The following is a 26445-nucleotide window of genomic DNA, read 5'->3' on the forward strand; positions in this document are numbered from 1 at the left end:
TGCGCTTCCATCTGAACCTTTCAAAGCGTCTTGTTATATGCTTGCATGTACAGCATCATGCCCATTGGACAGCTATTCGCAATGGTACTCATGTCTTGCAAACAAAAGGGGCTCAATTTTTCATTTTGAGTTTCCACGTATTGCATGAAATGGTTCATGAGAGTGTTTTTGTGGCACAAGAATGCTTGTCTGTGATACTTGGCTGTGTTTATCACTCAGAAGGTGGACAAGAAGAAATAATTCTCCACGCTTTGTTTTGTGCGCTTCCATCTGAACCTTTAGAAACGTCTTGTTATATGCTTGCATGTACAGCATCATGCCCATTGGACAGCTATTCGCAATGGTACTCATGTCTTGCAAACAAAATGGGCTCAATTTTTCATTTTGAGTTTCCACGTATTGCTTGAAATGGTTCATGAGAGTGTTTTTGTGGCACAAGAATGCTTGTCTGTGATAGTTGGCTGTGTTTATCACTCAGAAGGTGGACAAGAAGAAATAATTCTCCACGCTTTGTTTTGTGCGCTTCCATCTGAACCTTTCAAAACGTCTTGTTATATGCTTGCATGTACAGCATCATGCCCATTGGACAGCTATTCACAATGGTACTCATGTCTTGCAAACAAAAGGGGCTAAATTTTTCATTTTGAGTTTCCAGGTATTGCTTGAAATGGATCATGAGAGTGTTTTTGTGGCACTAGAATGCTTGTCTGTGATACTTCGCTTTGTTTATCACTCAGAAGGTGGACAAGAAGAAATAATTCTCCACGCTTTGTTTTGTGCGCTTCCATCTGAACCTTCCAAAGCGTCTTGTTATATGCTTGCATGTACAGCATCATGCCCATTGGACAGCTATTCGCAATGGTACTCATGTCTTGCAAACAAAAGGGGCTCAATTTTTCATTTTGAGTTTCCACGTATTGCTTGAAATGGTTCATGAGAGTGTTTTTGTGGCACAAGAATGCTTGTCTGTGATACTTGGCTGTGTTTATCACTCAGAAGGTGGACAAGAGGAAATAATTCTTCACGCTTTGTTTTGTGCGCTTCCATCTGAACCTTTCGAAACGTCTTGTTATTTGCTTGCATGTACAGCATCATGCCCATCGGACAGCTATTCGCAATGGTACTCCTGTCTTGCAAACAAAAGGGGCTCAATTTTTCATTTTGAGTTTCCACGTATTGCTTGAAATGGTTCATGAGAGTGTTTTTGTGGCACAAGAATGCTCGTCTGTGATACTTGGCTGTGTTTATCTCTCAGAATGTGGACAAGAGGAAATAATTCTCCACGCTTTGTTTTGTGCGCTTCCATCTGAACCTTTCGAAACGTCTTGTTATATGCTTGCATGTACAGCGTCATGCCCATCGGACAGCTATTCGCAATGGTACTCATGTCTTGCAAACAAAAGGGGCTCAATTTTTCATTTTGAGTTTCCACGTATTGCTTGAAATGGTTCATGAGAGTGTTTTTGTGGCACAAGAATGCTTGTCTGTGATACTTGGCTGTGTTTATCACTCAGAAGGTGGACAAGAAGAAATAATTCTCCACGCTTTGTTTTGTGCGCTTCCATCTGAACCTTTCAAAGCGTCTTGTTATATGCTTGCATGTACAGCATCATGCCCATTGGACAGCTATTCGCAATGGTACTCATGTCTTGCAAACAAAAGGGGCTCAATTTTTCATTTTGAGTTTCCACGTATTGCTTGAAATGGTTCATGAGAGTGTTTTTGTGGCACAAGAATGCTTGTCTGTGATACTTGGCTGTGTTTATTACTCAGAAGGTGGACAAGAAGAAATAATTCTCCATGCTTTGTTTTGTGCGCTTCCATCTGAACCTTTCAAAACGTCTTGTTATATGCTTGCATGTACAGCATCATGCCCATTGGACAGCTATTCGCAATGGTACTCATGTCTTGCAAACAAAAGGGGCTAAATTTTTCATTTTGAGTTTCCAGGTATTGCTTGAAATGGGTTATGAGAGTGTTTTTGTGGCACAAAATTGCTCGTCTGTGATACTTGGCTGTGTTTATTACTCAGAATGTGGACAAGGGGAAATAATTCTCCACGCTTTGTTTTGTGCGCTTCCATCTGAACCTTTCGAAACGTCTTGTTATATGCTTGCATGTACAGCGTCATGCCCATCGGACAGCTATTCGCAATGGTACTCCTGTCTTGCAAACAAAAGGGGCTCAATTTTTCATTTTGAGTTTCCACGTATTGCTTGAAATGGTTCATGAGAGTGTTTTTGTGGCACAAGAATGCTCGTCTGTGATACTTGGCTGTGTTTATCACTCAGAAGGTGGACAAGAGGAAATAATTCTCCACGCTTTGTTTTGTGCGCTTCCATCTGAACCTTTCAAAACGTCTTCTTATATGCTTGCATGTACAGCATCATGCCCATTGGACAGCTATTCGCAATGGTACTTATGTCTTGCAAACAAAAGGGGCTAAATTTTTCATTTTGAGTTTCCACGTATTGCTTGAAATGGTTCATGAGAGTGTTTTTGTGGCACAAGAATGCTTGTCTGTGATACTTGGCTGTGTTTATCACTCAGAAGGTGGACAAGAAAAAATAATTCTCCACGCTTTGTTTTGTGTGCTTCCATCTGAACCTTTCAAAACGTCTTGTTATATGCTTGCATGTACAGCATCATGCCCATTGGACAGCTATTCGCAATGGTACTCATGTCTTGCAAACAAAAGGGGCTAAATTTTTCATTTTGAGTTTCCAGGTATTGCTTGAAATGGATCAAGAGAGTGTTTTTGTGGCACAAGAATGCTTGTCTGTGATACTTGGCTTTGTTTATCACTCAGAAGGTGGACAAGAAGAAATAACTCTCCACGCTTTCTTTTGTGCACTTCCATCTGAACCTTTTGAAACGTCTTGTTATATGCTTGCATGTACAGCATCATGCCCATTGGACAGCTATTCGCAATGGTACTCATGTCTTGCAAACAAAAGGGGCTCAATTTTTCATTTTGAGTTTCCACGTATTGCTTGAAATGGTTCATGAGAGTGTTTTTGTGGCACAAGAATGCTTGTCTGTGATACTTGGCTGTGTTTATCACTCAGAAGGTGGACAAGAGGAAATAATTCTTCACGCTTTGTTTTGTGCGCTTCCATCTGAACCTTTCGAAACGTCTTGTTATATGCTTGCATGTACAGCATCATTCCCATCGGACAGCTATTCGCAATGGTACTCCTGTCTTGCAAACAAAAGGGGCTCGATTTTTCATTTTGAGTTTCCACGTATTGCTTGAAATGGTTCATGAGAGTGTTTTTGTGGCACAAGAATGCCCTTCTGTGATACTTGGCTGTGTTTATTACTCAGAATGTGGACAAGAAGAAATAATTCTCCACGCTTTGTTTTGTGCGCTTCCATCTGAACCTCTCGAAACGTCTTGTTATATGCTTGCATGTACAGCATCATGCCCATCGGACAGCTATTCGCAATGGTACTCCTGTCTTGCAAACAAAAGGGGCTCAATTTTTCATTTTGAGTTTCCACGTATTGCTTGAAATGGTTCATGAGAGTGTTTTTGTGGCACAAGAATGCTTGTCTGTGATACTTGGCTGTGTTTATCACTCAGAAGGTGGACAAGAGGAAATAATTCTTCACGCTTTGTTTTGTGCGCTTCCATCTGAAACTTTCACAACGGCTTGTTGTATGCTTGCATGTACAGCATCATGCCGATTGGACAGCTATTTGCAACGGTACTCATGTCTTGCAAACAAAATGGGCTCAATTTTTCATTTTGAGTTTCCACGTATTGCTTGAAATGGTTCATGAGAGTGTTTTTGTGGCACAAGAATGCTTGTCTGTGATAGTTGGCTGTGTTTATCACTCAGAAGGTGGACAAGAAGAAATAATTCTCCACGCTTTGTTTTGTGCGCTTCCATCTGAACCTTTCAAAACGTCTTGTTATATGCTTGCATGTACAGCATCATGCCCATTGGACAGCTATTCGCAATGGTACTCATGTCTTGCAAACAAAAGGGGCTAAATTTTTCATTTTGAGTTTCCAGGTATTGCTTGAAATGGATCATGAGAGTGTTTTTGTGGCACTAGAATGCTTGTCTGTGATACTTCGCTTTGTTTATCACTCAGAAGGTGGACAAGAAGAAATAATTCTCCACGCTTTGTTTTGTGCGCTTCCATCTGAACCTTCCAAAGCGTCTTGTTATATGCTTGCATGTACAGCATCATGCCCATTGGACAGCTATTCGCAATGGTACTCATGTCTTGCAAACAAAAGGGGCTCAATTTTTCATTTTGAGTTTCCACGTATTGCTTGAAATGGTTCATGAGAGTGTTTTTGTGGCACAAGAATGCTTGTCTGTGATACTTGGCTGTGTTTATCACTCAGAAGGTGGACAAGAGGAAATAATTCTTCACGCTTTGTTTTGTGCGCTTCCATCTGAACCTTTCGAAACGTCTTGTTATATGCTTGCATGTACAGCATCATGCCCATCGGACAGCTATTCGCAATGGTACTCCTGTCTTGCAAACAAAAGGGGCTCAATTTTTCATTTTGAGTTTCCACGTATTGCTTGAAATGGTTCATGAGAGTGTTTTTGTGGCACAAGAATGCTCGTCTGTGATACTTGGCTGTGTTTATCTCTCAGAATGTGGACAAGAGGAAATAATTCTCCACGCTTTGTTTTGTGCGCTTCCATCTGAACCTTTCGAAACGTCTTGTTATATGCTTGCATGTACAGCGTCATGCCCATCGGACAGCTATTCGCAATGGTACTCATGTCTTGCAAACAAAAGGGGCTCAATTTTTCATTTTGAGTTTCCACGTATTGCTTGAAATGGTTCATGAGAGTGTTTTTGTGGCACAAGAATGCTTGTCTGTGATACTTGGCTGTGTTTATCACTCAGAAGGTGGACAAGAAGAAATAATTCTCCACGCTTTGTTTTGTGCGCTTCCATCTGAACCTTTCAAAGCGTCTTGTTATATGCTTGCATGTACAGCATCATGCCCATTGGACAGCTATTCGCAATGGTACTCATGTCTTGCAAACAAAAGGGGCTCAATTTTTCATTTTGAGTTTCCACGTATTGCTTGAAATGGTTCATGAGAGTGTTTTTGTGGCACAAGAATGCTTGTCTGTGATACTTGGCTGTGTTTATTACTCAGAAGGTGGACAAGAAGAAATAATTCTCCATGCTTTGTTTTGTGCGCTTCCATCTGAACCTTTCAAAACGTCTTGTTATATGCTTGCATGTACAGCATCATGCCCATTGGACAGCTATTCGCAATGGTACTCATGTCTTGCAAACAAAAGGGGCTAAATTTTTCATTTTGAGTTTCCAGGTATTGCTTGAAATGGGTTATGAGAGTGTTTTTGTGGCACAAAATTGCTCGTCTGTGATACTTGGCTGTGTTTATTACTCAGAATGTGGACAAGGGGAAATAATTCTCCACGCTTTGTTTTGTGCGCTTCCATCTGAACCTTTCGAAACGTCTTGTTATATGCTTGCATGTACAGCGTCATGCCCATCGGACAGCTATTCGCAATGGTACTCCTGTCTTGCAAACAAAAGGGGCTCAATTTTTCATTTTGAGTTTCCACGTATTGCTTGAAATGGTTCATGAGAGTGTTTTGTGGCACAAGAATGCTCGTCTGTGATACTTGGCTGTGTTTATCACTCAGAAGGTGGACAAGAGGAAATAATTCTCCACGCTTTGTTTTGTGCGCTTCCATCTGAACCTTTCAAAACGTCTTCTTATATGCTTGCATGTACAGCATCATGCCCATTGGACAGCTATTCGCAATGGTACTTATGTCTTGCAAACAAAAGGGGCTAAATTTTTCATTTTGAGTTTCCACGTATTGCTTGAAATGGTTCATGAGAGTGTTTTTGTGGCACAAGAATGCTTGTCTGTGATACTTGGCTGTGTTTATCACTCAGAAGGTGGACAAGAAAAAATAATTCTCCACGCTTTGTTTTGTGCGCTTCCATCTGAACCTTTCAAAACGTCTTGTTATATGCTTGCATGTACAGCATCATGCCCATTGGACAGCTATTCGCAATTGTACTCATGTCTTGCAAACAAAAGGGGCTAAATTTTTCATTTTGAGTTTCCAGGTATTGCTTGAAATGGATCAAGAGAGTGTTTTTGTGGCACAAGAATGCTTGTCTGTGATACTTGGCTTTGTTTATCACTCAGAAGGTGGACAAGAAGAAATAACTCTCCACGCTTTCTTTTGTGCACTTCCATCTGAACCTTTTGAAACGTCTTGTTATATGCTTGCATGTACAGCATCATGCCCATTGGACAGCTATTCGCAATGGTACTCATGTCTTGCAAACAAAAGGGGCTCAATTTTTCATTTTGAGTTTCCACGTATTGCTTGAAATGGTTCATGAGAGTGTTTTTGTGGCACAAGAATGCTTGTCTGTGATACTTGGCTGTGTTTATCACTCAGAAGGTGGACAAGAGGAAATAATTCTTCACGCTTTGTTTTGTGCGCTTCCATCTGAACCTTTCGAAACGTCTTGTTATATGCTTGCATGTACAGCATCATTCCCATCGGACAGCTATTCGCAATGGTACTCCTGTCTTGCAAACAAAAGGGGCTCGATTTTTCATTTTGAGTTTCCACGTATTGCTTGAAATGGTTCATGAGAGTGTTTTTGTGGCACAAGAATGCCCTTCTGTGATACTTGGCTGTGTTTATTACTCAGAATGTGGACAAGAAGAAATAATTCTCCACGCTTTGTTTTGTGCGCTTCCATCTGAACCTTTCGAAACGTCTTGTTATATGCTTGCATGTGCAGCATCATGCCCATCGGACAGCTATTCGCAATGGTACTCCTGTCTTGCAAACAAAAGGGGCTCAATTTTTCATTTTGAGTTTCCACGTATTGCTTGAAATGGTTCATGAGAGTGTTTTTGTGGCACAAGAATGCTTGTCTGTGATACTTGGCTGTGTTTATCACTCAGAAGGTGGACAAGAGGAAATAATTCTTCACGCTTTGTTTTGTGCGCTTCCATCTGAACCTTTCGAAACGTCTTGTTATATGCTTGCATGTACAGCATCATGCCCATTGGACAGCTATTCGCAATGGTACTCATGTCTTGCAAACAAAAGGGGCTAAATTTTTCATTTTGAGTTTCCAGGTATTGCTTGAAATGGATCATGAGAGTGTTTTTGTGGCACAAGAATGCTTGTCTGTGATACTTGGCTTTGTTTATCACTCAGAAGGTGGACAAGAGGAAATATTTCTCCACGCTTTGTTTTGTGCACTTCCATCTGAACCTTTCAAACGTCTTGTTATATGCTTGCATGTACAGCATCATGCCCATTGGACAGCTATTCGCAATGGTACTCATGTCTTGCAAACAAAAGGGGCTCAATTTTTCATTTTGAGTTTCCACGTATTGCTTGAAATGGTTCATGAGAGTGTTTTTGTGGCACAAGAATGCTTGTCTGTGATACTTGGCTGTGTTTATCACTCAGAAGGTGGACAAGAGGAAATAATTCTTCACGCTTTGTTTTGTGCGCTTCTATCTGAACCTTTCGAAACGTCTTGTTATATGCTTGCATGTGCAGCATCATTCCCATCGGACAGCTATTCGCAATGGTACTCCTGTCTTGCAAACAAAAGGGGCTCAATTTTTCATTTTGAGTTTCCAGGTATTGCTTGAAATGGGTTATGAGAGTGTTTTTGTGGCACAAGAATGCTCGTCTGTGATACTTGGCTGTGTTTATCACTCAGAAGGTGGACAAGAGGAAATAATTCTCCACGCTTTGTTTTGTGCGCTTCCATCTGAACCTTTCAAAACGTCTTCTTATATGCTTGCATGTACAGCATCATGCCCATTGGACAGCTATTCGCAATGGTACTTATGTCTTGCAAACAAAAGGGGCTAAATTTTTCATTTTGAGTTTCCACGTATTGCTTGAAATGGTTCATGAGAGTGTTTTTGTGGCACAAGAATGCTTGTCTGTGATACTTGGCTGTGTTTATCACTCAGAAGGTGGACAAGAAGAAATAATTCTCCACGCTTTGTTTTGTGCGCTTCCATCTGAACCTTTCAAAACGTCTTGTTATATGCTTGCATGTACAGCATCATGCCCATTGGACAGCTATTCGCAATGGTACTCATGTCTTGCAAACAAAAGGGGCTAAATTTTTCATTTTGAGTTTCCAGGTATTGCTTGAAATGGATCAAGAGAGTGTTTTTGTGGCACAAGAATGCTTGTCTGTGATACTTGGCTTTGTTTATCACTCAGAAGGTACACAAGAGGAAATAACTCTCCACGCTTTGTTTTGTGCACTTCCATCTGAACCTTTTGAAACGTCTTGTTATATGCTTGCATGTACAGCATCATGCCCATTGGACAGCTATTCGCAATGGTACTCATGTCTTGCAAACAAAAGGGGCTCAATTTTTCATTTTGAGTTTCCACGTATTGCTTGAAATGGTTCATGAGAGTGTTTTTGTGGCACAAGAATGCTTGTCTGTGATACTTGGCTGTGTTTATCACTCAGAAGGTGGACAAGAGGAAATAATTCTTCACGCTTTGTTTTGTGCGCTTCCATCTGAACCTTTCGAAACGTCTTGTTATATGCTTGCATGTACAGCATCATTCCCATCGGACAGCTATTCGCAATGGTACTCCTGTCTTGCAAACAAAAGGGGCTCAATTTTTCATTTTGAGTTTCCACGTATTGCTTGAAATGGTTCATGAGAGTGTTTTTCTGGCACAAGAATGCTCTTCTGTGATACTTGGCTGTGTTTATTACTCAGAATGTGGACAAGAAGAAATAATTCTCCACGCTTTGTTTTGTGCGCTTCCATCTGAACCTTTCGAAACGTCTTGTTATATGCTTGCATGTACAGCATCATGCCCATCGGACAGCTATTCGCAATGGTACTCCTGTCTTGCAAACAAAAGGGGCTCAATTTTTCATTTTGAGTTTCCACGTATTGCTTGAAATGGTTCATGAGAGTGTTTTTGTGGCACAAGAATGCTTGTCTGTGATACTTGGCTGTGTTTATCACTCAGAAGGTGGACAAAAAGAAATAATTCTCCACGCTTTCTTTTGTGCGCTTCCATCTGAACCTTTCAAAACGTCTTGTTATATGCTTGCATGTACAGCATCATGCCCATTGGACAGCTATTCGCAATGGTACTCATGTCTTGCAAACAAAAGGGGCTAAATTTTTCATTTTGAGTTTCCAGGTATTGCTTGAAATGGATCATGAGAGTGTTTTTGTGGCACAAGAATGCTTGTCTGTGATACTTGGCTTTGTTTATCACTCAGAAGGTGGACAAGAGGAAATAATTCTCCACGCTTTGTTTTGTGCACTTCCATCTGAATCTTTCGAAACGTCTTGTTATATGCTTGCATGTGCAGCATTATGCCCATTGGACAGCTATTCGCAATGGTACTCATGTCTTGCAAACAAAAGGGGCTCAATTTTTCATTTTGAGTTTCCACGTATTGCTTGAAATGGTTCATGAGAGTGTTTTTGTGGCACAAGAATGCTCGTCTGTGATACTTGGCTCTGTTTATTACTCAGAATGTGGACAAGAGGAAATAATTCTCCACGCTTTGTTTTGTGCGCTTCCATCTGAACCTTTCGAAACGTCTTGTTATATGCTTGCATGTACAGCATCATGCCCATTGGACAGCTATTCGCAATGGTACTCATGTCTTGCAATCAAAAGAGGCTCAATTTTTCATTTTGAGTTTCCACGTATCGCTTTAAATGGTTCATGAGAATGTTATTGTGGCACAAGAATTCTTGTCTGTGATACTTGGCTTTGTTTATCACTCAGAAGGTGGACAAGAGGAAATAACTCTCCACGCTTTCTTTTGTGCACTTCCATCTGAACCTTTTGAAACGTCTTGTTATATGCTTGCATGTACAGCATCATGCCCATTGGACAGCTATTCGCAATGGTACTCATGTCTTGCAAACAAAAGGGGCTCAATTTTTCATTTTGAGTTTCCACGTATTGCTTGAAATGGTTCATGAGAGTGTTTTTGTGGCACAAGAATGCTTGTCTGTGATACTTGGCTGTGTTTATCACTCAGAAGGTGGACAAGAGGAAATAATTCTTCACGCTTTGTTTTGTGCGCTTCCATCTGAACCTTTCGAAACGTCTTGTTATATGCTTGCATGTACAGCATCATTCCCATCGGACAGCTATTCGCAATGGTACTCCTGTCTTGCAAACAAAAGGGGCTCGATTTTTCATTTTGAGTTTCCACGTATTGCTTGAAATGGTTCATGAGAGTGTTTTTGTGGCACAAGAATGCCCTTCTGTGATACTTGGCTGTGTTTATTACTCAGAATGTGGACAAGAAGAAATAATTCTCCACGCTTTGTTTTGTGCGCTTCCATCTGAACCTTTCGAAACGTCTTGTTATATGCTTGCATGTACAGCATCATGCCCATCGGACAGCTATTCATGGTACTCCTGTCTTGCAAACAAAAGGGGCTCAATTTTTCATTTTGAGTTTCCACGTATTGCTTGAAATGGTTCATGAGAGTGTTTTTGTGGCACAAGAATGCTTGTCTGTGATACTTGGCTGTGTTTATCACTCAGAAGGTGGACAAGAGGAAATAATTCTTCACGCTTTGTTTTGTGCGCTTCCATCTGAACCTTTCGAAACGTCTTGTTATATGCTTGCATGTACAGCATCATGCCCATTGGACAGCTATTCGCAATGGTACTCATGTCTTGCAAACAAAAGGGGCTAAATTTTTCATTTTGAGTTTCCAGGTATTGCTTGAAATGGATCATGAGAGTGTTTTTGTGGCACAAGAATGCTTGTCTGTGATACTTGGCTTTGTTTATCACTCAGAAGGTGGACAAGAAGAAATAGTTCTCCACGCTTTGTTTTGTGCGCTTCCATCTGAACCTTTCAAAACGTCTTGTTATATGCTTGCATGTACAGCATCATGCCCATTTGACAGCTATTCGCAATGGTACTCATGTCTTGCAAATAAAATGGGCTCAATTTTTCATTTTGAGTTTCCGCGTATTGCTTGAAATGGTTCATGAGAGTGTTTTTGTGGCACAAGAATGCTTGTCTGTGATAGTTGGCTGTGTTTATCACTCAGAAGGTGGACAAGAAGAAATAATTCTCCACGCTTTGTTTTGTGCGCTTCCATCTGAACCTTTCAAAACGTCTTGTTATATGCTTGCATGTACAGCATCATGCCCATTGGACAGCTATTCGCAATGGTACTCATGTCTTGCAAAGAAAAGAGGCTCAATTTTTCATTTTGAGTTCCCACGTATTGCTTGAAATGGTTCATGAGAGTGTTTTTGTGGCACAAGAATGCTTGTCTGTGATACTTGGCTGTGTTTATCACTCAGAAGGTGGACAAGAGGAAATAATTCTTCACGCTTTGTTTTGTGCGCTTCCATCTGAACCTTTCGAAACGTCTTGTTATATGCTTGCATGTACAGCATCATGCCCATCGGACAGCTATTCTCAATGGTACTCCTGTCTTGCAAACAAAAGGGGCTCAATTTTTCATTTTGAGTTTCCACGTATTGCTTGAAATGGTTCATGAGAGTGTTTTTGTGGCACAAGAAGGCTTGTCTGTGATACTTGGCTGTGTTTATCACTCAGAAGGTGGACAAAAAGAAATAATTCTCCACGCTTTGTTTTGTGCGCTTCCATCTGAACCTTTCGAAACGTCTTGTTATATGCTTGCATGTACAGCGTCATGCCCATCGGACAGCTATTCGCAATGGTACTCCTGTCTTGCAAACAAAAGGGGCTCAATTTTTAATTTTGAGTTTCCACGTATTGCTTGAAATGGTTCATGAGAGTGTTTTTGTGGCACAAGAATGCTCGTCTGTGATACTTGGCTGTGTTTATTACTCAGAATGTGGACAAGAGGAAATAATTCTCCACGCTTTGTTTTGTGCGCTTCCATCTGAACCTTTCAAAACGTCTTCTTATATGCTTGCATGTACAGCATCATGCCCATTGGACAGCTATTCGCAATGGTACTCATGTCTTGCAATCAAAAGAGGCTCAATTTTTCATTTTGAGTTTCCACGTATCGCTTTAAATGGTTCATGAGAATGTTATTGTGGCACAAGAATTCTTGTCTGTGATACTTGGCTGTGTCTATCACTCAGAAGGTGGACAAGAGAAAATAATTCTCCACGCTTTGTTTAGTGCGCTTCTATCTGAATCTTTCACAACGGCTTGTTGTATGCTTGCATGTACAGCATCATGCCGATTGGACAGCTATTTGCAACGGTACTCATGTCTTGCAAACAAAATGGGCTCAATTTTTCATTTTGAGTTTCCACGTATTGCTTGAAATGGTTCATGAGAGTGTTTTTGTGGCACAAGAATGCTTGTCTGTGATAGTTGGCTGTGTTTATCACTCAGAAGTTGGACAAGAAGAAATAATTCTCCACGCTTTGTTTTGTGCGCTTCCATCTGAACCTTTCAAAGCGTCTTGTTATATGCTTGCATGTACAGCATCATGCCCATTGGACAGCTATTCGCAATGGTACTCATGTCTTGCAAACAAAATGGGCTCAATTTTTCATTTTGAGTTTCCACGTATTGCTTGAAATGGTTCATGAGAGTGTTTTTGTGGCACAAGAATGCTTGTCTGTGATAGTTGGCTGTGTTTATCACTCAGAAGGTGGACAAGAAGAAATAATTCTCCACGCTTTGTTTTGTGCGCTTCCATCTGAACCTTTCAAAACGTCTTGTTATATGCTTGCATGTACAGCATCATGCCCATTGGACAGCTATTCGCAATGGTACTCATGTCTTGCAAACAAAAGGGGCTAAATTTTTCATTTTGAGTTTCCAGGTATTGCTTGAAATGGATCATGAGAGTGTTTTTGTGGCACTAGAATGCTTGTCTGTGATACTTCGCTTTGTTTATCACTCAGAAGGTGGACAAGAAGAAATAATTCTCCACGCTTTGTTTTGTGCGCTTCCATCTGAACCTTTCAAAGCGTCTTGTTATATGCTTGCATGTACAGCATCATGCCCATTGGACAGCTATTCGCAATGGTACTCATGTCTTGCAAACAAAAGGGGCTCAATTTTTCATTTTGAGTTTCCACGTATTGCTTGAAATGGTTCATGAGAGTGTTTTTGTGGCACAAGAATGCTTGTCTGTGATACTTGGCTGTGTTTATCACTCAGAAGGTGGACAAGAGGAAATAATTCTTCACGCTTTGTTTTGTGCGCTTCCGTCTGAACCTTTCGAAACGTCTTGTTATTTGCTTGCATGTACAGCATCATGCCCATCGGACAGCTATTCGCAATGGTACTCCTGTCTTGCAAACAAAAGGGGCTCAATTTTTCATTTTGAGTTTCCACGTATTGCTTGAAATGGTTCATGAGAGTGTTTTTGTGGCACAAGAATGCTCGTCTGTGATACTTGGCTGTGTTTATCTCTCAGAATGTGGACAAGAGGAAATAATTCTCCACGCTTTGTTTTGTGCGCTTCCATCTGAACCTTTCGAAACGTCTTGTTATATGCTTGCATGTACAGCGTCATGCCCATCGGACAGCTATTCGCAATGGTACTCATGTCTTGCAAACAAAAGGGGCTCAATTTTTCATTTTGAGTTTCCACGTATTGCTTGAAATGGTTCATGAGAGTGTTTTTGTGGCACAAGAATGCTTGTCTGTGATACTTGGCTGTGTTTATCACTCAGAAGGTGGACAAGAAGAAATAATTCTCCACGCTTTGTTTTGTGCGCTTCCATCTGAACCTTTCAAAGCGTCTTGTTATATGCTTGCATGTACAGCATCATGCCCATTGGACAGCTATTCGCAATGGTACTCATGTCTTGCAAACAAAAGGGGCTCAATTTTTCATTTTGAGTTTCCACGTATTGCTTGAAATGGTTCATGAGAGTGTTTTTGTGGCACAAGAATGCTTGTCTGTGATACTTGGCTGTGTTTATTACTCAGAAGGTGGACAAGAAGAAATAATTCTCCATGCTTTGTTTTGTGCGCTTCCATCTGAACCTTTCAAAACGTCTTGTTATATGCTTGCATGTACAGCATCATGCCCATTGGACAGCTATTCGCAATGGTACTCATGTCTTGCAAACAAAAGGGGCTAAATTTTTCATTTTGAGTTTCCAGGTATTGCTTGAAATGGGTTATGAGAGTGTTTTTGTGGCACAAAATTGCTCGTCTGTGATACTTGGCTGTGTTTATTACTCAGAATGTGGACAAGGGGAAATAATTCTCCACGCTTTGTTTTGTGCGCTTCCATCTGAACCTTTCCAAACGTCTTGTTATATGCTTGCATGTACAGCGTCATGCCCATCGGACAGCTATTCGCAATGGTACTCCTGTCTTGCAAACAAAAGGGGCTCAATTTTTCATTTTGAGTTTCCACGTATTGCTTGAAATGGTTCATGAGAGTGTTTTTGTGGCACAAGAATGCTCGTCTGTGATACTTGGCTGTGTTTATCACTCAGAAGGTGGACAAGAGGAAATAATTCTCCACGCTTTGTTTTGTGCGCTTCCATCTGAACCTTTCAAAACGTCTTCTTATATGCTTGCATGTACAGCATCATGCCCATTGGACAGCTATTCGCAATGGTACTTATGTCTTGCAAACAAAAGGGGCTAAATTTTTCATTTTGAGTTTCCACGTATTGCTTGAAATGGTTCATGAGAGTGTTTTTGTGGCACAAGAATGCTTGTCTGTGATACTTGGCTGTGTTTATCACTCAGAAGGTGGACAAGAAAAAATAATTCTCCACGCTTTGTTTTGTGCGCTTCCATCTGAACCTTTCAAAACGTCTTGTTATATGCTTGCATGTACAGCATCATGCCCATTGGACAGCTATTCGCAATGGTACTCATGTCTTGCAAACAAAAGGGGCTAAATTTTTCATTTTGAGTTTCCAGGTATTGCTTGAAATGGATCAAGAGAGTGTTTTTGTGGCACAAGAATGCTTGTCTGTGATACTTGGCTTTGTTTATCACTCAGAAGGTGGACAAGAAGAAATAACTCTCCACGCTTTCTTTTGTGCACTTCCATCTGAACCTTTTGAAACGTCTTGTTATATGCTTGCATGTACAGCATCATGCCCATTGGACAGCTATTCGCAATGGTACTCATGTCTTGCAAACAAAAGGGGCTCAATTTTTCATTTTGAGTTTCCACGTATTGCTTGAAATGGTTCATGAGAGTGTTTTTGTGGCACAAGAATGCTTGTCTGTGATACTTGGCTGTGTTTATCACTCAGAAGGTGGACAAGAGGAAATAATTCTTCACGCTTTGTTTTGTGCGCTTCCATCTGAACCTTTCGAAACGTCTTGTTATATGCTTGCATGTACAGCATCATTCCCATCGGACAGCTATTCGCAATGGTACTCCTGTCTTGCAAACAAAAGGGGCTCGATTTTTCATTTTGAGTTTCCACGTATTGCTTGAAATGGTTCATGAGAGTGTTTTTGTGGCACAAGAATGCCCTTCTGTGATACTTGGCTGTGTTTATTACTCAGAATGTGGACAAGAAGAAATAATTCTCCACGCTTTGTTTTGTGCGCTTCCATCTGAACCTTTCGAAACGTCTTGTTATATGCTTGCATGTACAGCATCATGCCCATCGGACAGCTATTCGCAATGGTACTCCTGTCTTGCAAACAAAAGGGGCTCAATTTTTCATTTTGAGTTTCCACGTATTGCTTGAAATGGTTCATGAGAGTGTTTTTGTGGCACAAGAATGCTTGTCTGTGATACTTGGCTGTGTTTATCACTCAGAAGGTGGACAAGAGGAAATAATTCTTCACGCTTTGTTTTGTGCGCTTCCATCTGAAACTTTCACAACGGCTTGTTGTATGCTTGCATGTACAGCATCATGCCGATTGGACAGCTATTTGCAACGGTACTCATGTCTTGCAAACAAAATGGGCTCAATTTTTCATTTTGAGTTTCCACGTATTGCTTGAAATGGTTCATGAGAGTGTTTTTGTGGCACAAGAATGCTTGTCTGTGATAGTTGGCTGTGTTTATCACTCAGAAGTTGGACAAGAAGAAATAATTCTCCACGCTTTGTTTTGTGCGCTTCCATCTGAACCTTTCAAAGCGTCTTGTTATATGCTTGCATGTACAGCATCATGCCCATTGGACAGCTATTCGCAATGGTACTCATGTCTTGCAAACAAAAGGGGCTCAATTTTTCATTTTGAGTTTCCACGTATTGCATGAAATGGTTCATGAGAGTGTTTTTGTGGCACAAGAATGCTTGTCTGTGATACTTGGCTGTGTTTATCACTCAGAAGGTGGACAAGAAGAAATAATTCTCCACGCTTTGTTTTGTGCGCTTCCATCTGAACCTTTAGAAACGTCTTGTTATATGCTTGCATGTACAGCATCATGCCCATTGGACAGCTATTCGCAATGGTACTCATGTCTTGCAAAAAAATGGGCTAAATTTTTCATTTTGAGTTTCCACGTATTGCTTGAAATGGTTCATGAGAGTGTTTTTGTGGCACAAGAATGCTTGTCTGTGATAGTTGGCTGTGTTTATCACTCAGAAGGTGGACAAGAAGAAATAATTCTCCACGCTTTGTTTTGTGCGCTTCCATCTGAACCTTTCAAAACGTCTTGTGTTTATGCTTGCATGTACAGCATCATGCCCATTGGACAGCTATTCGCAATGGTACTCATGTCTTGCAAACAAAAGGGGCTAAATTTTTCATTTTGAGTTTCCAGGTATTGCTTGAAATGGATCATGAGAGTGTTTTTGTGGCACTAGAATGCTTGTCTGTGATACTTCGCTTTGTTTATCACTCAGAAGGTGGACAAGAAGAAATAATTCTCCACGCTTTGTTTTGTGCGCTTCCATCTGAACCTTCCAAAGCGTCTTGTTATATGCTTGCATGTACAGCATCATGCCCATTGGACAGCTATTCGCAATGGTACTCATGTCTTGCAAACAAAAGGGGCTCAATTTTTCATTTTGAGTTTCCACGTATTGCTTGAAATGGTTCATGAGAGTGTTTTTGTGGCACAAGAATGCTTGTCTGTGATACTTGGCTGTGTTTATCACTCAGAAGGTGGACAAGAGGAAATAATTCTTCACGCTTTGTTTTGTGCGCTTCCATCTGAACCTTTCGAAACGTCTTGTTATATGCTTGCATGTACAGCATCATGCCCATCGGACAGCTATTCGCAATGGTACTCCTGTCTTGCAAACAAAAGGGGCTCAATTTTTCATTTTGAGTTTCCACGTATTGCTTGAAATGGTTCATGAGAGTGTTTTTGTGGCACAAGAATGCTCGTCTGTGATACTTGGCTGTGTTTATCTCTCAGAATGTGGACAAGAGGAAATAATTCTCCACGCTTTGTTTTGTGCGCTTCCATCTGAACCTTTCGAAACGTCTTGTTATATGCTTGCATGTACAGCGTCATGCCCATCGGACAGCTATTCGCAATGGTACTCATGTCTTGCAAACAAAAGGGGCTCAATTTTTCATTTTGAGTTTCCACGTATTGCTTGAAATGGTTCATGAGAGTGTTTTTGTGGCACAAGAATGCTTGTCTCTGATACTTGGCTGTGTTTATCACTCAGAAGGTGGACAAGAAGAAATAATTCTCCACGCTTTGTTTTGTGCGCTTCCATCTGAACCTTTCAAAGCGTCTTGTTATATGCTTGCATGTACAGCATCATGCCCATTGGACAGCTATTCGCAATGGTACTCATGTCTTGCAAACAAAAGGGGCTCAATTTTTCATTTTGAGTTTCCACGTATTGCTTGAAATGGTTCATGAGAGTGTTTTTGTGGCACAAGAATGCTTGTCTGTGATACTTGGCTGTGTTTATTACTCAGAAGGTGGACAAGAAGAAATAATTCTCCATGCTTTGTTTTGTGCGCTTCCATCTGAACCTTTCAAAACGTCTTGTTATATGCTTGCATGTACAGCATCATGCCCATTGGACAGCTATTCGCAATGGTACTCATGTCTTGCAAACAAAAGGGGCTAAATTTTTCATTTTGAGTTTCCAGGTATTGCTTGAAATGGGTTATGAGAGTGTTTTTGTGGCACAAAATTGCTCGTCTGTGATACTTGGCTGTGTTTATCACTCAGAAGGTGGACAAGAGGAAATAATTCTCCACGCTTTGTTTTGTGCGCTTCCATCTGAACCTTTCAAAACGTCTTCTTATATGCTTGCATGTACAGCATCATGCCCATTGGACAGCTATTCGCAATGGTACTTATGTCTTGCAAACAAAAGGGGCTAAATTTTTCATTTTGAGTTTCCACGTATTGCTTGAAATGGTTCATGAGAGTGTTTTTGTGGCACAAGAATGCTTGTCTGTGATACTTGGCTGTGTTTATCACTCAGAAGGTGGACAAGAAAAAATAATTCTCCACGCTTTGTTTTGTGCACTTCCATCTGAACCTTTCAAAACGTCTTGTTATATGCTTGCATGTACAGCATCATGCCCATTGGACAGCTATTCGCAATGGTACTCATGTCTTGCAAACAAAAGGGGCTCGATTTTTCATTTTGAGTTTCCACGTATTGCTTGAAATGGTTCATGAGAGTGTTTTTGTGGCACAAGAATGCCCTTCTGTGATACTTGGCTGTGTTTATTACTCAGAATGTGGACAAGAAGAAATAATTCTCCACGCTTTGTTTTGTGCGCTTCCATCTGAACCTTTCGAAACGTCTTGTTATATGCTTGCATGTACAGCATCATGCCCATCGGACAGCTATTCATGGTACTCCTGTCTTGCAAACAAAAGGGGCTCAATTTTTCATTTTGAGTTTCCACGTATTGCTTGAAATGGTTCATGAGAGTGTTTTTGTGGCACAAGAATGCTTGTCTGTGATACTTGGCTGTGTTTATCACTCAGAAGGTGGACAAGAGGAAATAATTCTTCACGCTTTGTTTTGTGCGCTTCCATCTGAACCTTTCGAAACGTCTTGTTATATGCTTGCATGTACAGCATCATGCCCATTGGACAGCTATTCGCAATGGTACTCATGTCTTGCAAACAAAAGGGGCTAAATTTTTCATTTTGAGTTTCCAGGTATTGCTTGAAATGGATCATGAGAGTGTTTTTGTGGCACAAGAATGCTTGTCTGTGATACTTGGCTTTGTTTATCACTCAGAAGGTGGACAAGAAGAAATAGTTCTCCACGCTTTGTTTTGTGCGCTTCCATCTGAACCTTTCAAAACGTCTTGTTATATGCTTGCATGTACAGCATCATGCCCATTTGACAGCTATTCGCAATGGTACTCATGTCTTGCAAATAAAATGGGCTCAATTTTTCATTTTGAGTTTCCGCGTATTGCTTGAAATGGTTCATGAGAGTGTTTTTGTGGCACAAGAATGCTTGTCTGTGATAGTTGGCTGTGTTTATCACTCAGAAGGTGGACAAGAAGAAATATTTCTCCACGCTTTGTTTTGTGCGCTTCCATCTGAACCTTTCAAAACGTCTTGTTATATGCTTGCATGTACAGCATCATGCCCATTGGACAGCTATTCGCAATGGTACTCATGTCTTGCAAAGAAAAGAGGCTCAATTTTTCATTTTGAGTTCCCACGTATTGCTTGAAATGGTTCATGAGAGTGTTTTTGTGGCACAAGAATGCTTGTCTGTGATACTTGGCTGTGTTTATCACTCAGAAGGTGGACAAGAGGAAATAATTCTTCACGCTTTGTTTTGTGCGCTTCCATCTGAACCTTTCGAAACGTCTTGTTATATGCTTGCATGTACAGCATCATGCCCATCGGACAGCTATTCTCAATGGTACTCCTGTCTTGCAAACAAAAGGGGCTCAATTTTTCATTTTGAGTTTCCACGTATTGCTTGAAATGGTTCATGAGAGTGTTTTTGTGGCACAAGAAGGCTTGTCTGTGATACTTGGCTGTGTTTATCACTCAGAAGGTGGACAAAAAGAAATAATTCTCCACGCTTTGTTTTGTGCGCTTCCATCTGAACCTTTCGAAACGTCTTGTTATATGCTTGCATGTACAGCGTCATGCCCATCGGACAGCTATACGCAATGGTACTCCTGTCTTGCAAACAAAAGGGGCTCAATTTTTAATTTTGAGTTTCCACGTATTGCTTGAAATGGTTCATGAGAGTGTTTTTGTGGCACAAGAATGCTCGTCTGTGATACTTGGCTGTGTTTATTACTCAGAATGTGGACAAGAGGAAATAATTCTCCACGCTTTGTTTTGTGCGCTTCCATCTGAACCTTTCAAAACGTCTTCTTATATGCTTGCATGTACAGCATCATGCCCATTGGACAGCTATTCGCAATGGTACTCATGTCTTGCAATCAAAAGAGGCTCAATTTTTCATTTTGAGTTTCCACGTATCGCTTTAAATGGTTCATGAGAATGTTATTGTGGCACAAGAATTCTTGTCTGTGATACTTGGCTGTGTCTATCACTCAGAAGGTGGACAAGAGAAAATAATTCTCCACGCTTTGTTTAGTGCGCTTCTATCTGAATCTTTCACAACGGCTTGTTGTATGCTTGCATGTACAGCATCATGCCGATTGGACAGCTATTTGCAACGGTACTCATGTCTTGCAAACAAAATGGGCTCAATTTTTCATTTTGAGTTTCCACGTATTGCTTGAAATGGTTCATGAGAGTGTTTTTGTGGCACAAGAATGCTTGTCTGTGATAGTTGGCTGTGTTTATCACTCAGAAGTTGGACAAGAAGAAATAATTCTCCACGCTTTGTTTTGTGCGCTTCCATCTGAACCTTTCAAAGCGTCTTGTTATATGCTTGCATGTACAGCATCATGCCCATTGGACAGCTATTCGCAATGGTACTCATGTCTTGCAAACAAAATGGGCTCAATTTTTCATTTTGAGTTTCCACGTATTGCTTGAAATGGTTCATGAGAGTGTTTTTGTGGCACAAGAATGCTTGTCTGTGATAGTTGGCTGTGTTTATCACTCAGAAGGTGGACAAGAAGAAATAATTCTCCACGCTTTGTTTTGTGCGCTTCCATCTGAACCTTTCAAAACGTCTTGTTATATGCTTGCATGTACAGCATCATGCCCATTGGACAGCTATTCGCAATGGTACTCATGTCTTGCAAACAAAAGGGGCTAAATTTTTCATTTTGAGTTTCCAGGTATTGCTTGAAATGGATCATGAGAGTGTTTTTGTGGCACTAGAATGCTTGTCTGTGATACTTCGCTTTGTTTATCACTCAGAAGGTGGACAAGAAGAAATAATTCTCCACGCTTTGTTTTGTGCGCTTCCATCTGAACCTTTCAAAGCGTCTTGTTATATGCTTGCATGTACAGCATCATGCCCATTGGACAGCTATTCGCAATGGTACTCATGTCTTGCAAACAAAAGGGGCTCAATTTTTCATTTTGAGTTTCCACGTATTGCTTGAAATGGTTCATGAGAGTGTTTTTGTGGCACAAGAATGCTTGTCTGTGATACTTGGCTGTGTTTATCACTCAGAAGGTGGACAAGAGGAAATAATTCTTCACGCTTTGTTTTGTGCGCTTCCATCTGAACCTTTCGAAACGTCTTGTTATTTGCTTGCATGTACAGCATCATGCCCATCGGACAGCTATTCGCAATGGTACTCCTGTCTTGCAAACAAAAGGGGCTCAATTTTTCATTTTGAGTTTCCACGTATTGCTTGAAATGGTTCATGAGAGTGTTTTTGTGGCACAAGAATGCTCGTCTGTGATACTTGGCTGTGTTTATCTCTCAGAATGTGGACAAGAGGAAATAATTCTCCACGCTTTGTTTTGTGCGCTTCCATCTGAACCTTTCGAAACGTCTTGTTATATGCTTGCATGTACAGCGTCATGCCCATCGGACAGCTATTCGCAATGGTACTCATGTCTTGCAAACAAAAGGGGCTCAATTTTTCATTTTGAGTTTCCACGTATTGCTTGAAATGGTTCATGAGAGTGTTTTTGTGGCACAAGAATGCTTGTCTGTGATACTTGGCTGTGTTTATCACTCAGAAGGTGGACAAGAAGAAATAATTCTCCACGCTTTGTTTTGTGCGCTTCCATCTGAACCTTTCAAAGCGTCTTGTTATATGCTTGCATGTACAGCATCATGCCCATTGGACAGCTATTCGCAATGGTACTCATGTCTTGCAAACAAAAGGGGCTCAATTTTTCATTTTGAGTTTCCACGTATTGCTTGAAATGGTTCATGAGAGTGTTTTTGTGGCACAAGAATGCTTGTCTGTGATACTTGGCTGTGTTTATTACTCAGAAGGTGGACAAGAAGAAATAATTCTCCATGCTTTGTTTTGTGCGCTTCCATCTGAACCTTTCAAAACGTCTTGTTATATGCTTGCATGTACAGCATCATGCCCATTGGACAGCTATTCGCAATGGTACTCATGTCTTGCAAACAAAAGGGGCTAAATTTTTCATTTTGAGTTTCCAGGTATTGCTTGAAATGGGTTATGAGAGTGTTTTTGTGGCACAAAATTGCTCGTCTGTGATACTTGGCTGTGTTTATTACTCAGAATGTGGACAAGGGGAAATAATTCTCCACGCTTTGTTTTGTGCGCTTCCATCTGAACCTTTCGAAACGTCTTGTTATATGCTTGCATGTACAGCGTCATGCCCATCGGACAGCTATTCGCAATGGTACTCCTGTCTTGCAAACAAAAGGGGCTCAATTTTTCATTTTGAGTTTCCACGTATTGCTTGAAATGGTTCATGAGAGTGTTTTTGTGGCACAAGAATGCTCGTCTGTGATACTTGGCTGTGTTTATCACTCAGAAGGTGGACAAGAGGAAATAATTCTCCACGCTTTGTTTTGTGCGCTTCCATCTGAACCTTTCAAAACGTCTTCTTATATGCTTGCATGTACAGCATCATGCCCATTGGACAGCTATTCGCAATGGTACTTATGTCTTGCAAACAAAAGGGGCTAAATTTTTCATTTTGAGTTTCCACGTATTGCTTGAAATGGTTCATGAGAGTGTTTTTGTGGCACAAGAATGCTTGTCTGTGATACTTGGCTGTGTTTATCACTCAGAAGGTGGACAAGAAAAAATAATTCTCCACGCTTTGTTTTGTGCGCTTCCATCTGAACCTTTCAAAACGTCTTGTTATATGCTTGCATGTACAGCATCATGCCCATTGGACAGCTATTCGCAATGGTACTCATGTCTTGCAAACAAAAGGGGCTAAATTTTTCATTTTGAGTTTCCAGGTATTGCTTGAAATGGATCAAGAGAGTGTTTTTGTGGCACAAGAATGCTTGTCTGTGATACTTGGCTTTGTTTATCACTCAGAAGGTGGACAAGAAGAAATAACTCTCCACGCTTTCTTTTGTGCACTTCCATCTGAACCTTTTGAAACGTCTTGTTATATGCTTGCATGTACAGCATCATGCCCATTGGACAGCTATTCGCAATGGTACTCATGTCTTGCAAACAAAAGGGGCTCAATTTTTCATTTTGAGTTTCCACGTATTGCTTGAAATGGTTCATGAGAGTGTTTTTGTGGCACAAGAATGCTTGTCTGTGATACTTGGCTGTGTTTATCACTCAGAAGGTGGACAAGAGGAAATAATTCTTCACGCTTTGTTTTGTGCGCTTCCATCTGAACCTTTCGAAACGTCTTGTTATATGCTTGCATGTACAGCATCATTCCCATCGGACAGCTATTCGCAATGGTACTCCTGTCTTGCAAACAAAAGGGGCTCGATTTTTCATTTTGAGTTTCCACGTATTGCTTGAAATGGTTCATGAGAGTGTTTTTGTGGCACAAGAATGCCCTTCTGTGATACTTGGCTGTGTTTATTACTCAGAATGTGGACAAGAAGAAATAATTCTCCACGCTTTGTTTTGTGCGCTTCCATCTGAACCTTTCGAAACGTCTTGTTATATGCTTGCATGTACAGCATCATGCCCATCGGACAGCTATTCGCAATGGTACTCCTGTCTTGCAAACAAAAGGGGCTCAATTTTTCATTTTGAGTTTCCACGTATTGCTTGAAATGGTTCATGAGAGTGTTTTTGTGGCACAAGAATGCTTGTCTGTGATACTTGGCTGTGTTTATCACTCAGAAGGTGGACAAGAGGAAATAATTCTTCACGCTTTGTTTTGTGCGCTTCCATCTGAAACTTTCACAACGGCTTGTTGTATGCTTGCATGTACAGCATCATGCCGATTGGACAGCTATTTGCAACGGTACTCATGTCTTGCAAACAAAATGGGCTCAATTTTTCATTTTGAGTTTCCACGTATTGCTTGAAATGGTTCATGAGAGTGTTTTTGTGGCACAAGAATGCTTGTCTGTGATAGTTGGCTGTGTTTATCACTCAGAAGTTGGACAAGAAGAAATAATTCTCCACGCTTTGTTTTGTGCGCTTCCATCTGAACCTTTCAAAGCGTCTTGTTATATGCTTGCATGTACAGCATCATGCCCATTGGACAGCTATTCGCAATGGTACTCATGTCTTGCAAACAAAAGGGGCTCAATTTTTCATTTTGAGTTTCCACGTATTGCATGAAATGGTTCATGAGAGTGTTTTTGTGGCACAAGAATGCTTGTCTGTGATACTTGGCTGTGTTTATCACTCAGAAGGTGGACAAGAAGAAATAATTCTCCACGCTTTGTTTTGTGCGCTTCCATCTGAACCTTTAGAAACGTCTTGTTATATGCTTGCATGTACAGCATCATGCCCATTGGACAGCTATTCGCAATGGTACTCATGTCTTGCAAAAAAATGGGCTAAATTTTTCATTTTGAGTTTCCACGTATTGCTTGAAATGGTTCATGAGAGTGTTTTTGTGGCACAAGAATGCTTGTCTGTGATAGTTGGCTGTGTTTATCACTCAGAAGGTGGACAAGAAGAAATAATTCTCCACGCTTTGTTTTGTGCGCTTCCATCTGAACCTTTCAAAACGTCTTGTTATATGCTTGCATGTACAGCATCATGCCCATTGGACAGCTATTCGCAATGGTACTCATGTCTTGCAAACAAAAGGGGCTAAATTTTTCATTTTGAGTTTCCAGGTATTGCTTGAAATGGATCATGAGAGTGTTTTTGTGGCACTAGAATGCTTGTCTGTGATACTTCGCTTTGTTTATCACTCAGAAGGTGGACAAGAAGAAATAATTCTCCACGCTTTGTTTTGTGCGCTTCCATCTGAACCTTCCAAAGCGTCTTGTTATATGCTTGCATGTACAGCATCATGCCCATTGGACAGCTATTCGCAATGGTACTCATGTCTTGCAAACAAAAGGGGCTCAATTTTTCATTTTGAGTTTCCACGTATTGCTTGAAATGGTTCATGAGAGTGTTTTTGTGGCACAAGAATGCTTGTCTGTGATACTTGGCTGTGTTTATCACTCAGAAGGTGGACAAGAGGAAATAATTCTTCACGCTTTGTTTTGTGCGCTTCCATCTGAACCTTTCGAAACGTCTTGTTATATGCTTGCATGTACAGCATCATGCCCATCGGACAGCTATTCGCAATGGTACTCCTGTCTTGCAAACAAAAGGGGCTCAATTTTTCATTTTGAGTTTCCACGTATTGCTTGAAATGGTTCATGAGAGTGTTTTTGTGGCACAAGAATGCTCGTCTGTGATACTTGGCTGTGTTTATCTCTCAGAATGTGGACAAGAGGAAATAATTCTCCACGCTTTGTTTTGTGCGCTTCCATCTGAACCTTTCGAAACGTCTTGTTATATGCTTGCATGTACAGCGTCATGCCCATCGGACAGCTATTCGCAATGGTACTCATGTCTTGCAAACAAAAGGGGCTCAATTTTTCATTTTGAGTTTCCACGTATTGCTTGAAATGGTTCATGAGAGTGTTTTTGTGGCACAAGAATGCTTGTCTGTGATACTTGGCTGTGTTTATCACTCAGAAGGTGGACAAGAAGAAATAATTCTCCACGCTTTGTTTTGTGCGCTTCCATCTGAACCTTTCAAAGCGTCTTGTTATATGCTTGCATGTACAGCATCATGCCCATTGGACAGCTATTCGCAATGGTACTCATGTCTTGCAAACAAAAGGGGCTCAATTTTTCATTTTGAGTTTCCACGTATTGCTTGAAATGGTTCATGAGAGTGTTTTTGTGGCACAAGAATGCTTGTCTGTGATACTTGGCTGTGTTTATTACTCAGAAGGTGGACAAGAAGAAATAATTCTCCATGCTTTGTTTTGTGCGCTTCCATCTGAACCTTTCAAAACGTCTTGTTATATGCTTGCATGTACAGCATCATGCCCATTGGACAGCTATTCGCAATGGTACTCATGTCTTGCAAACAAAAGGGGCTAAATTTTTCATTTTGAGTTTCCAGGTATTGCTTGAAATGGGTTATGAGAGTGTTTTTGTGGCACAAAATTGCTCGTCTGTGATACTTGGCTGTGTTTATTACTCAGAATGTGGACAAGGGGAAATAATTCTCCAGGCTTTGTTTTGTGCGCTTCCATCTGAACCTTTCGAAACGTCTTGTTA

The sequence above is a fragment of the Rhipicephalus microplus genome, chromosome 7 (assembly GCF_043290135.1).
Source record: "Rhipicephalus microplus isolate Deutch F79 chromosome 7, USDA_Rmic, whole genome shotgun sequence".
Classification (NCBI taxonomy): domain Eukaryota; kingdom Metazoa; phylum Arthropoda; class Arachnida; order Ixodida; family Ixodidae; genus Rhipicephalus; species Rhipicephalus microplus.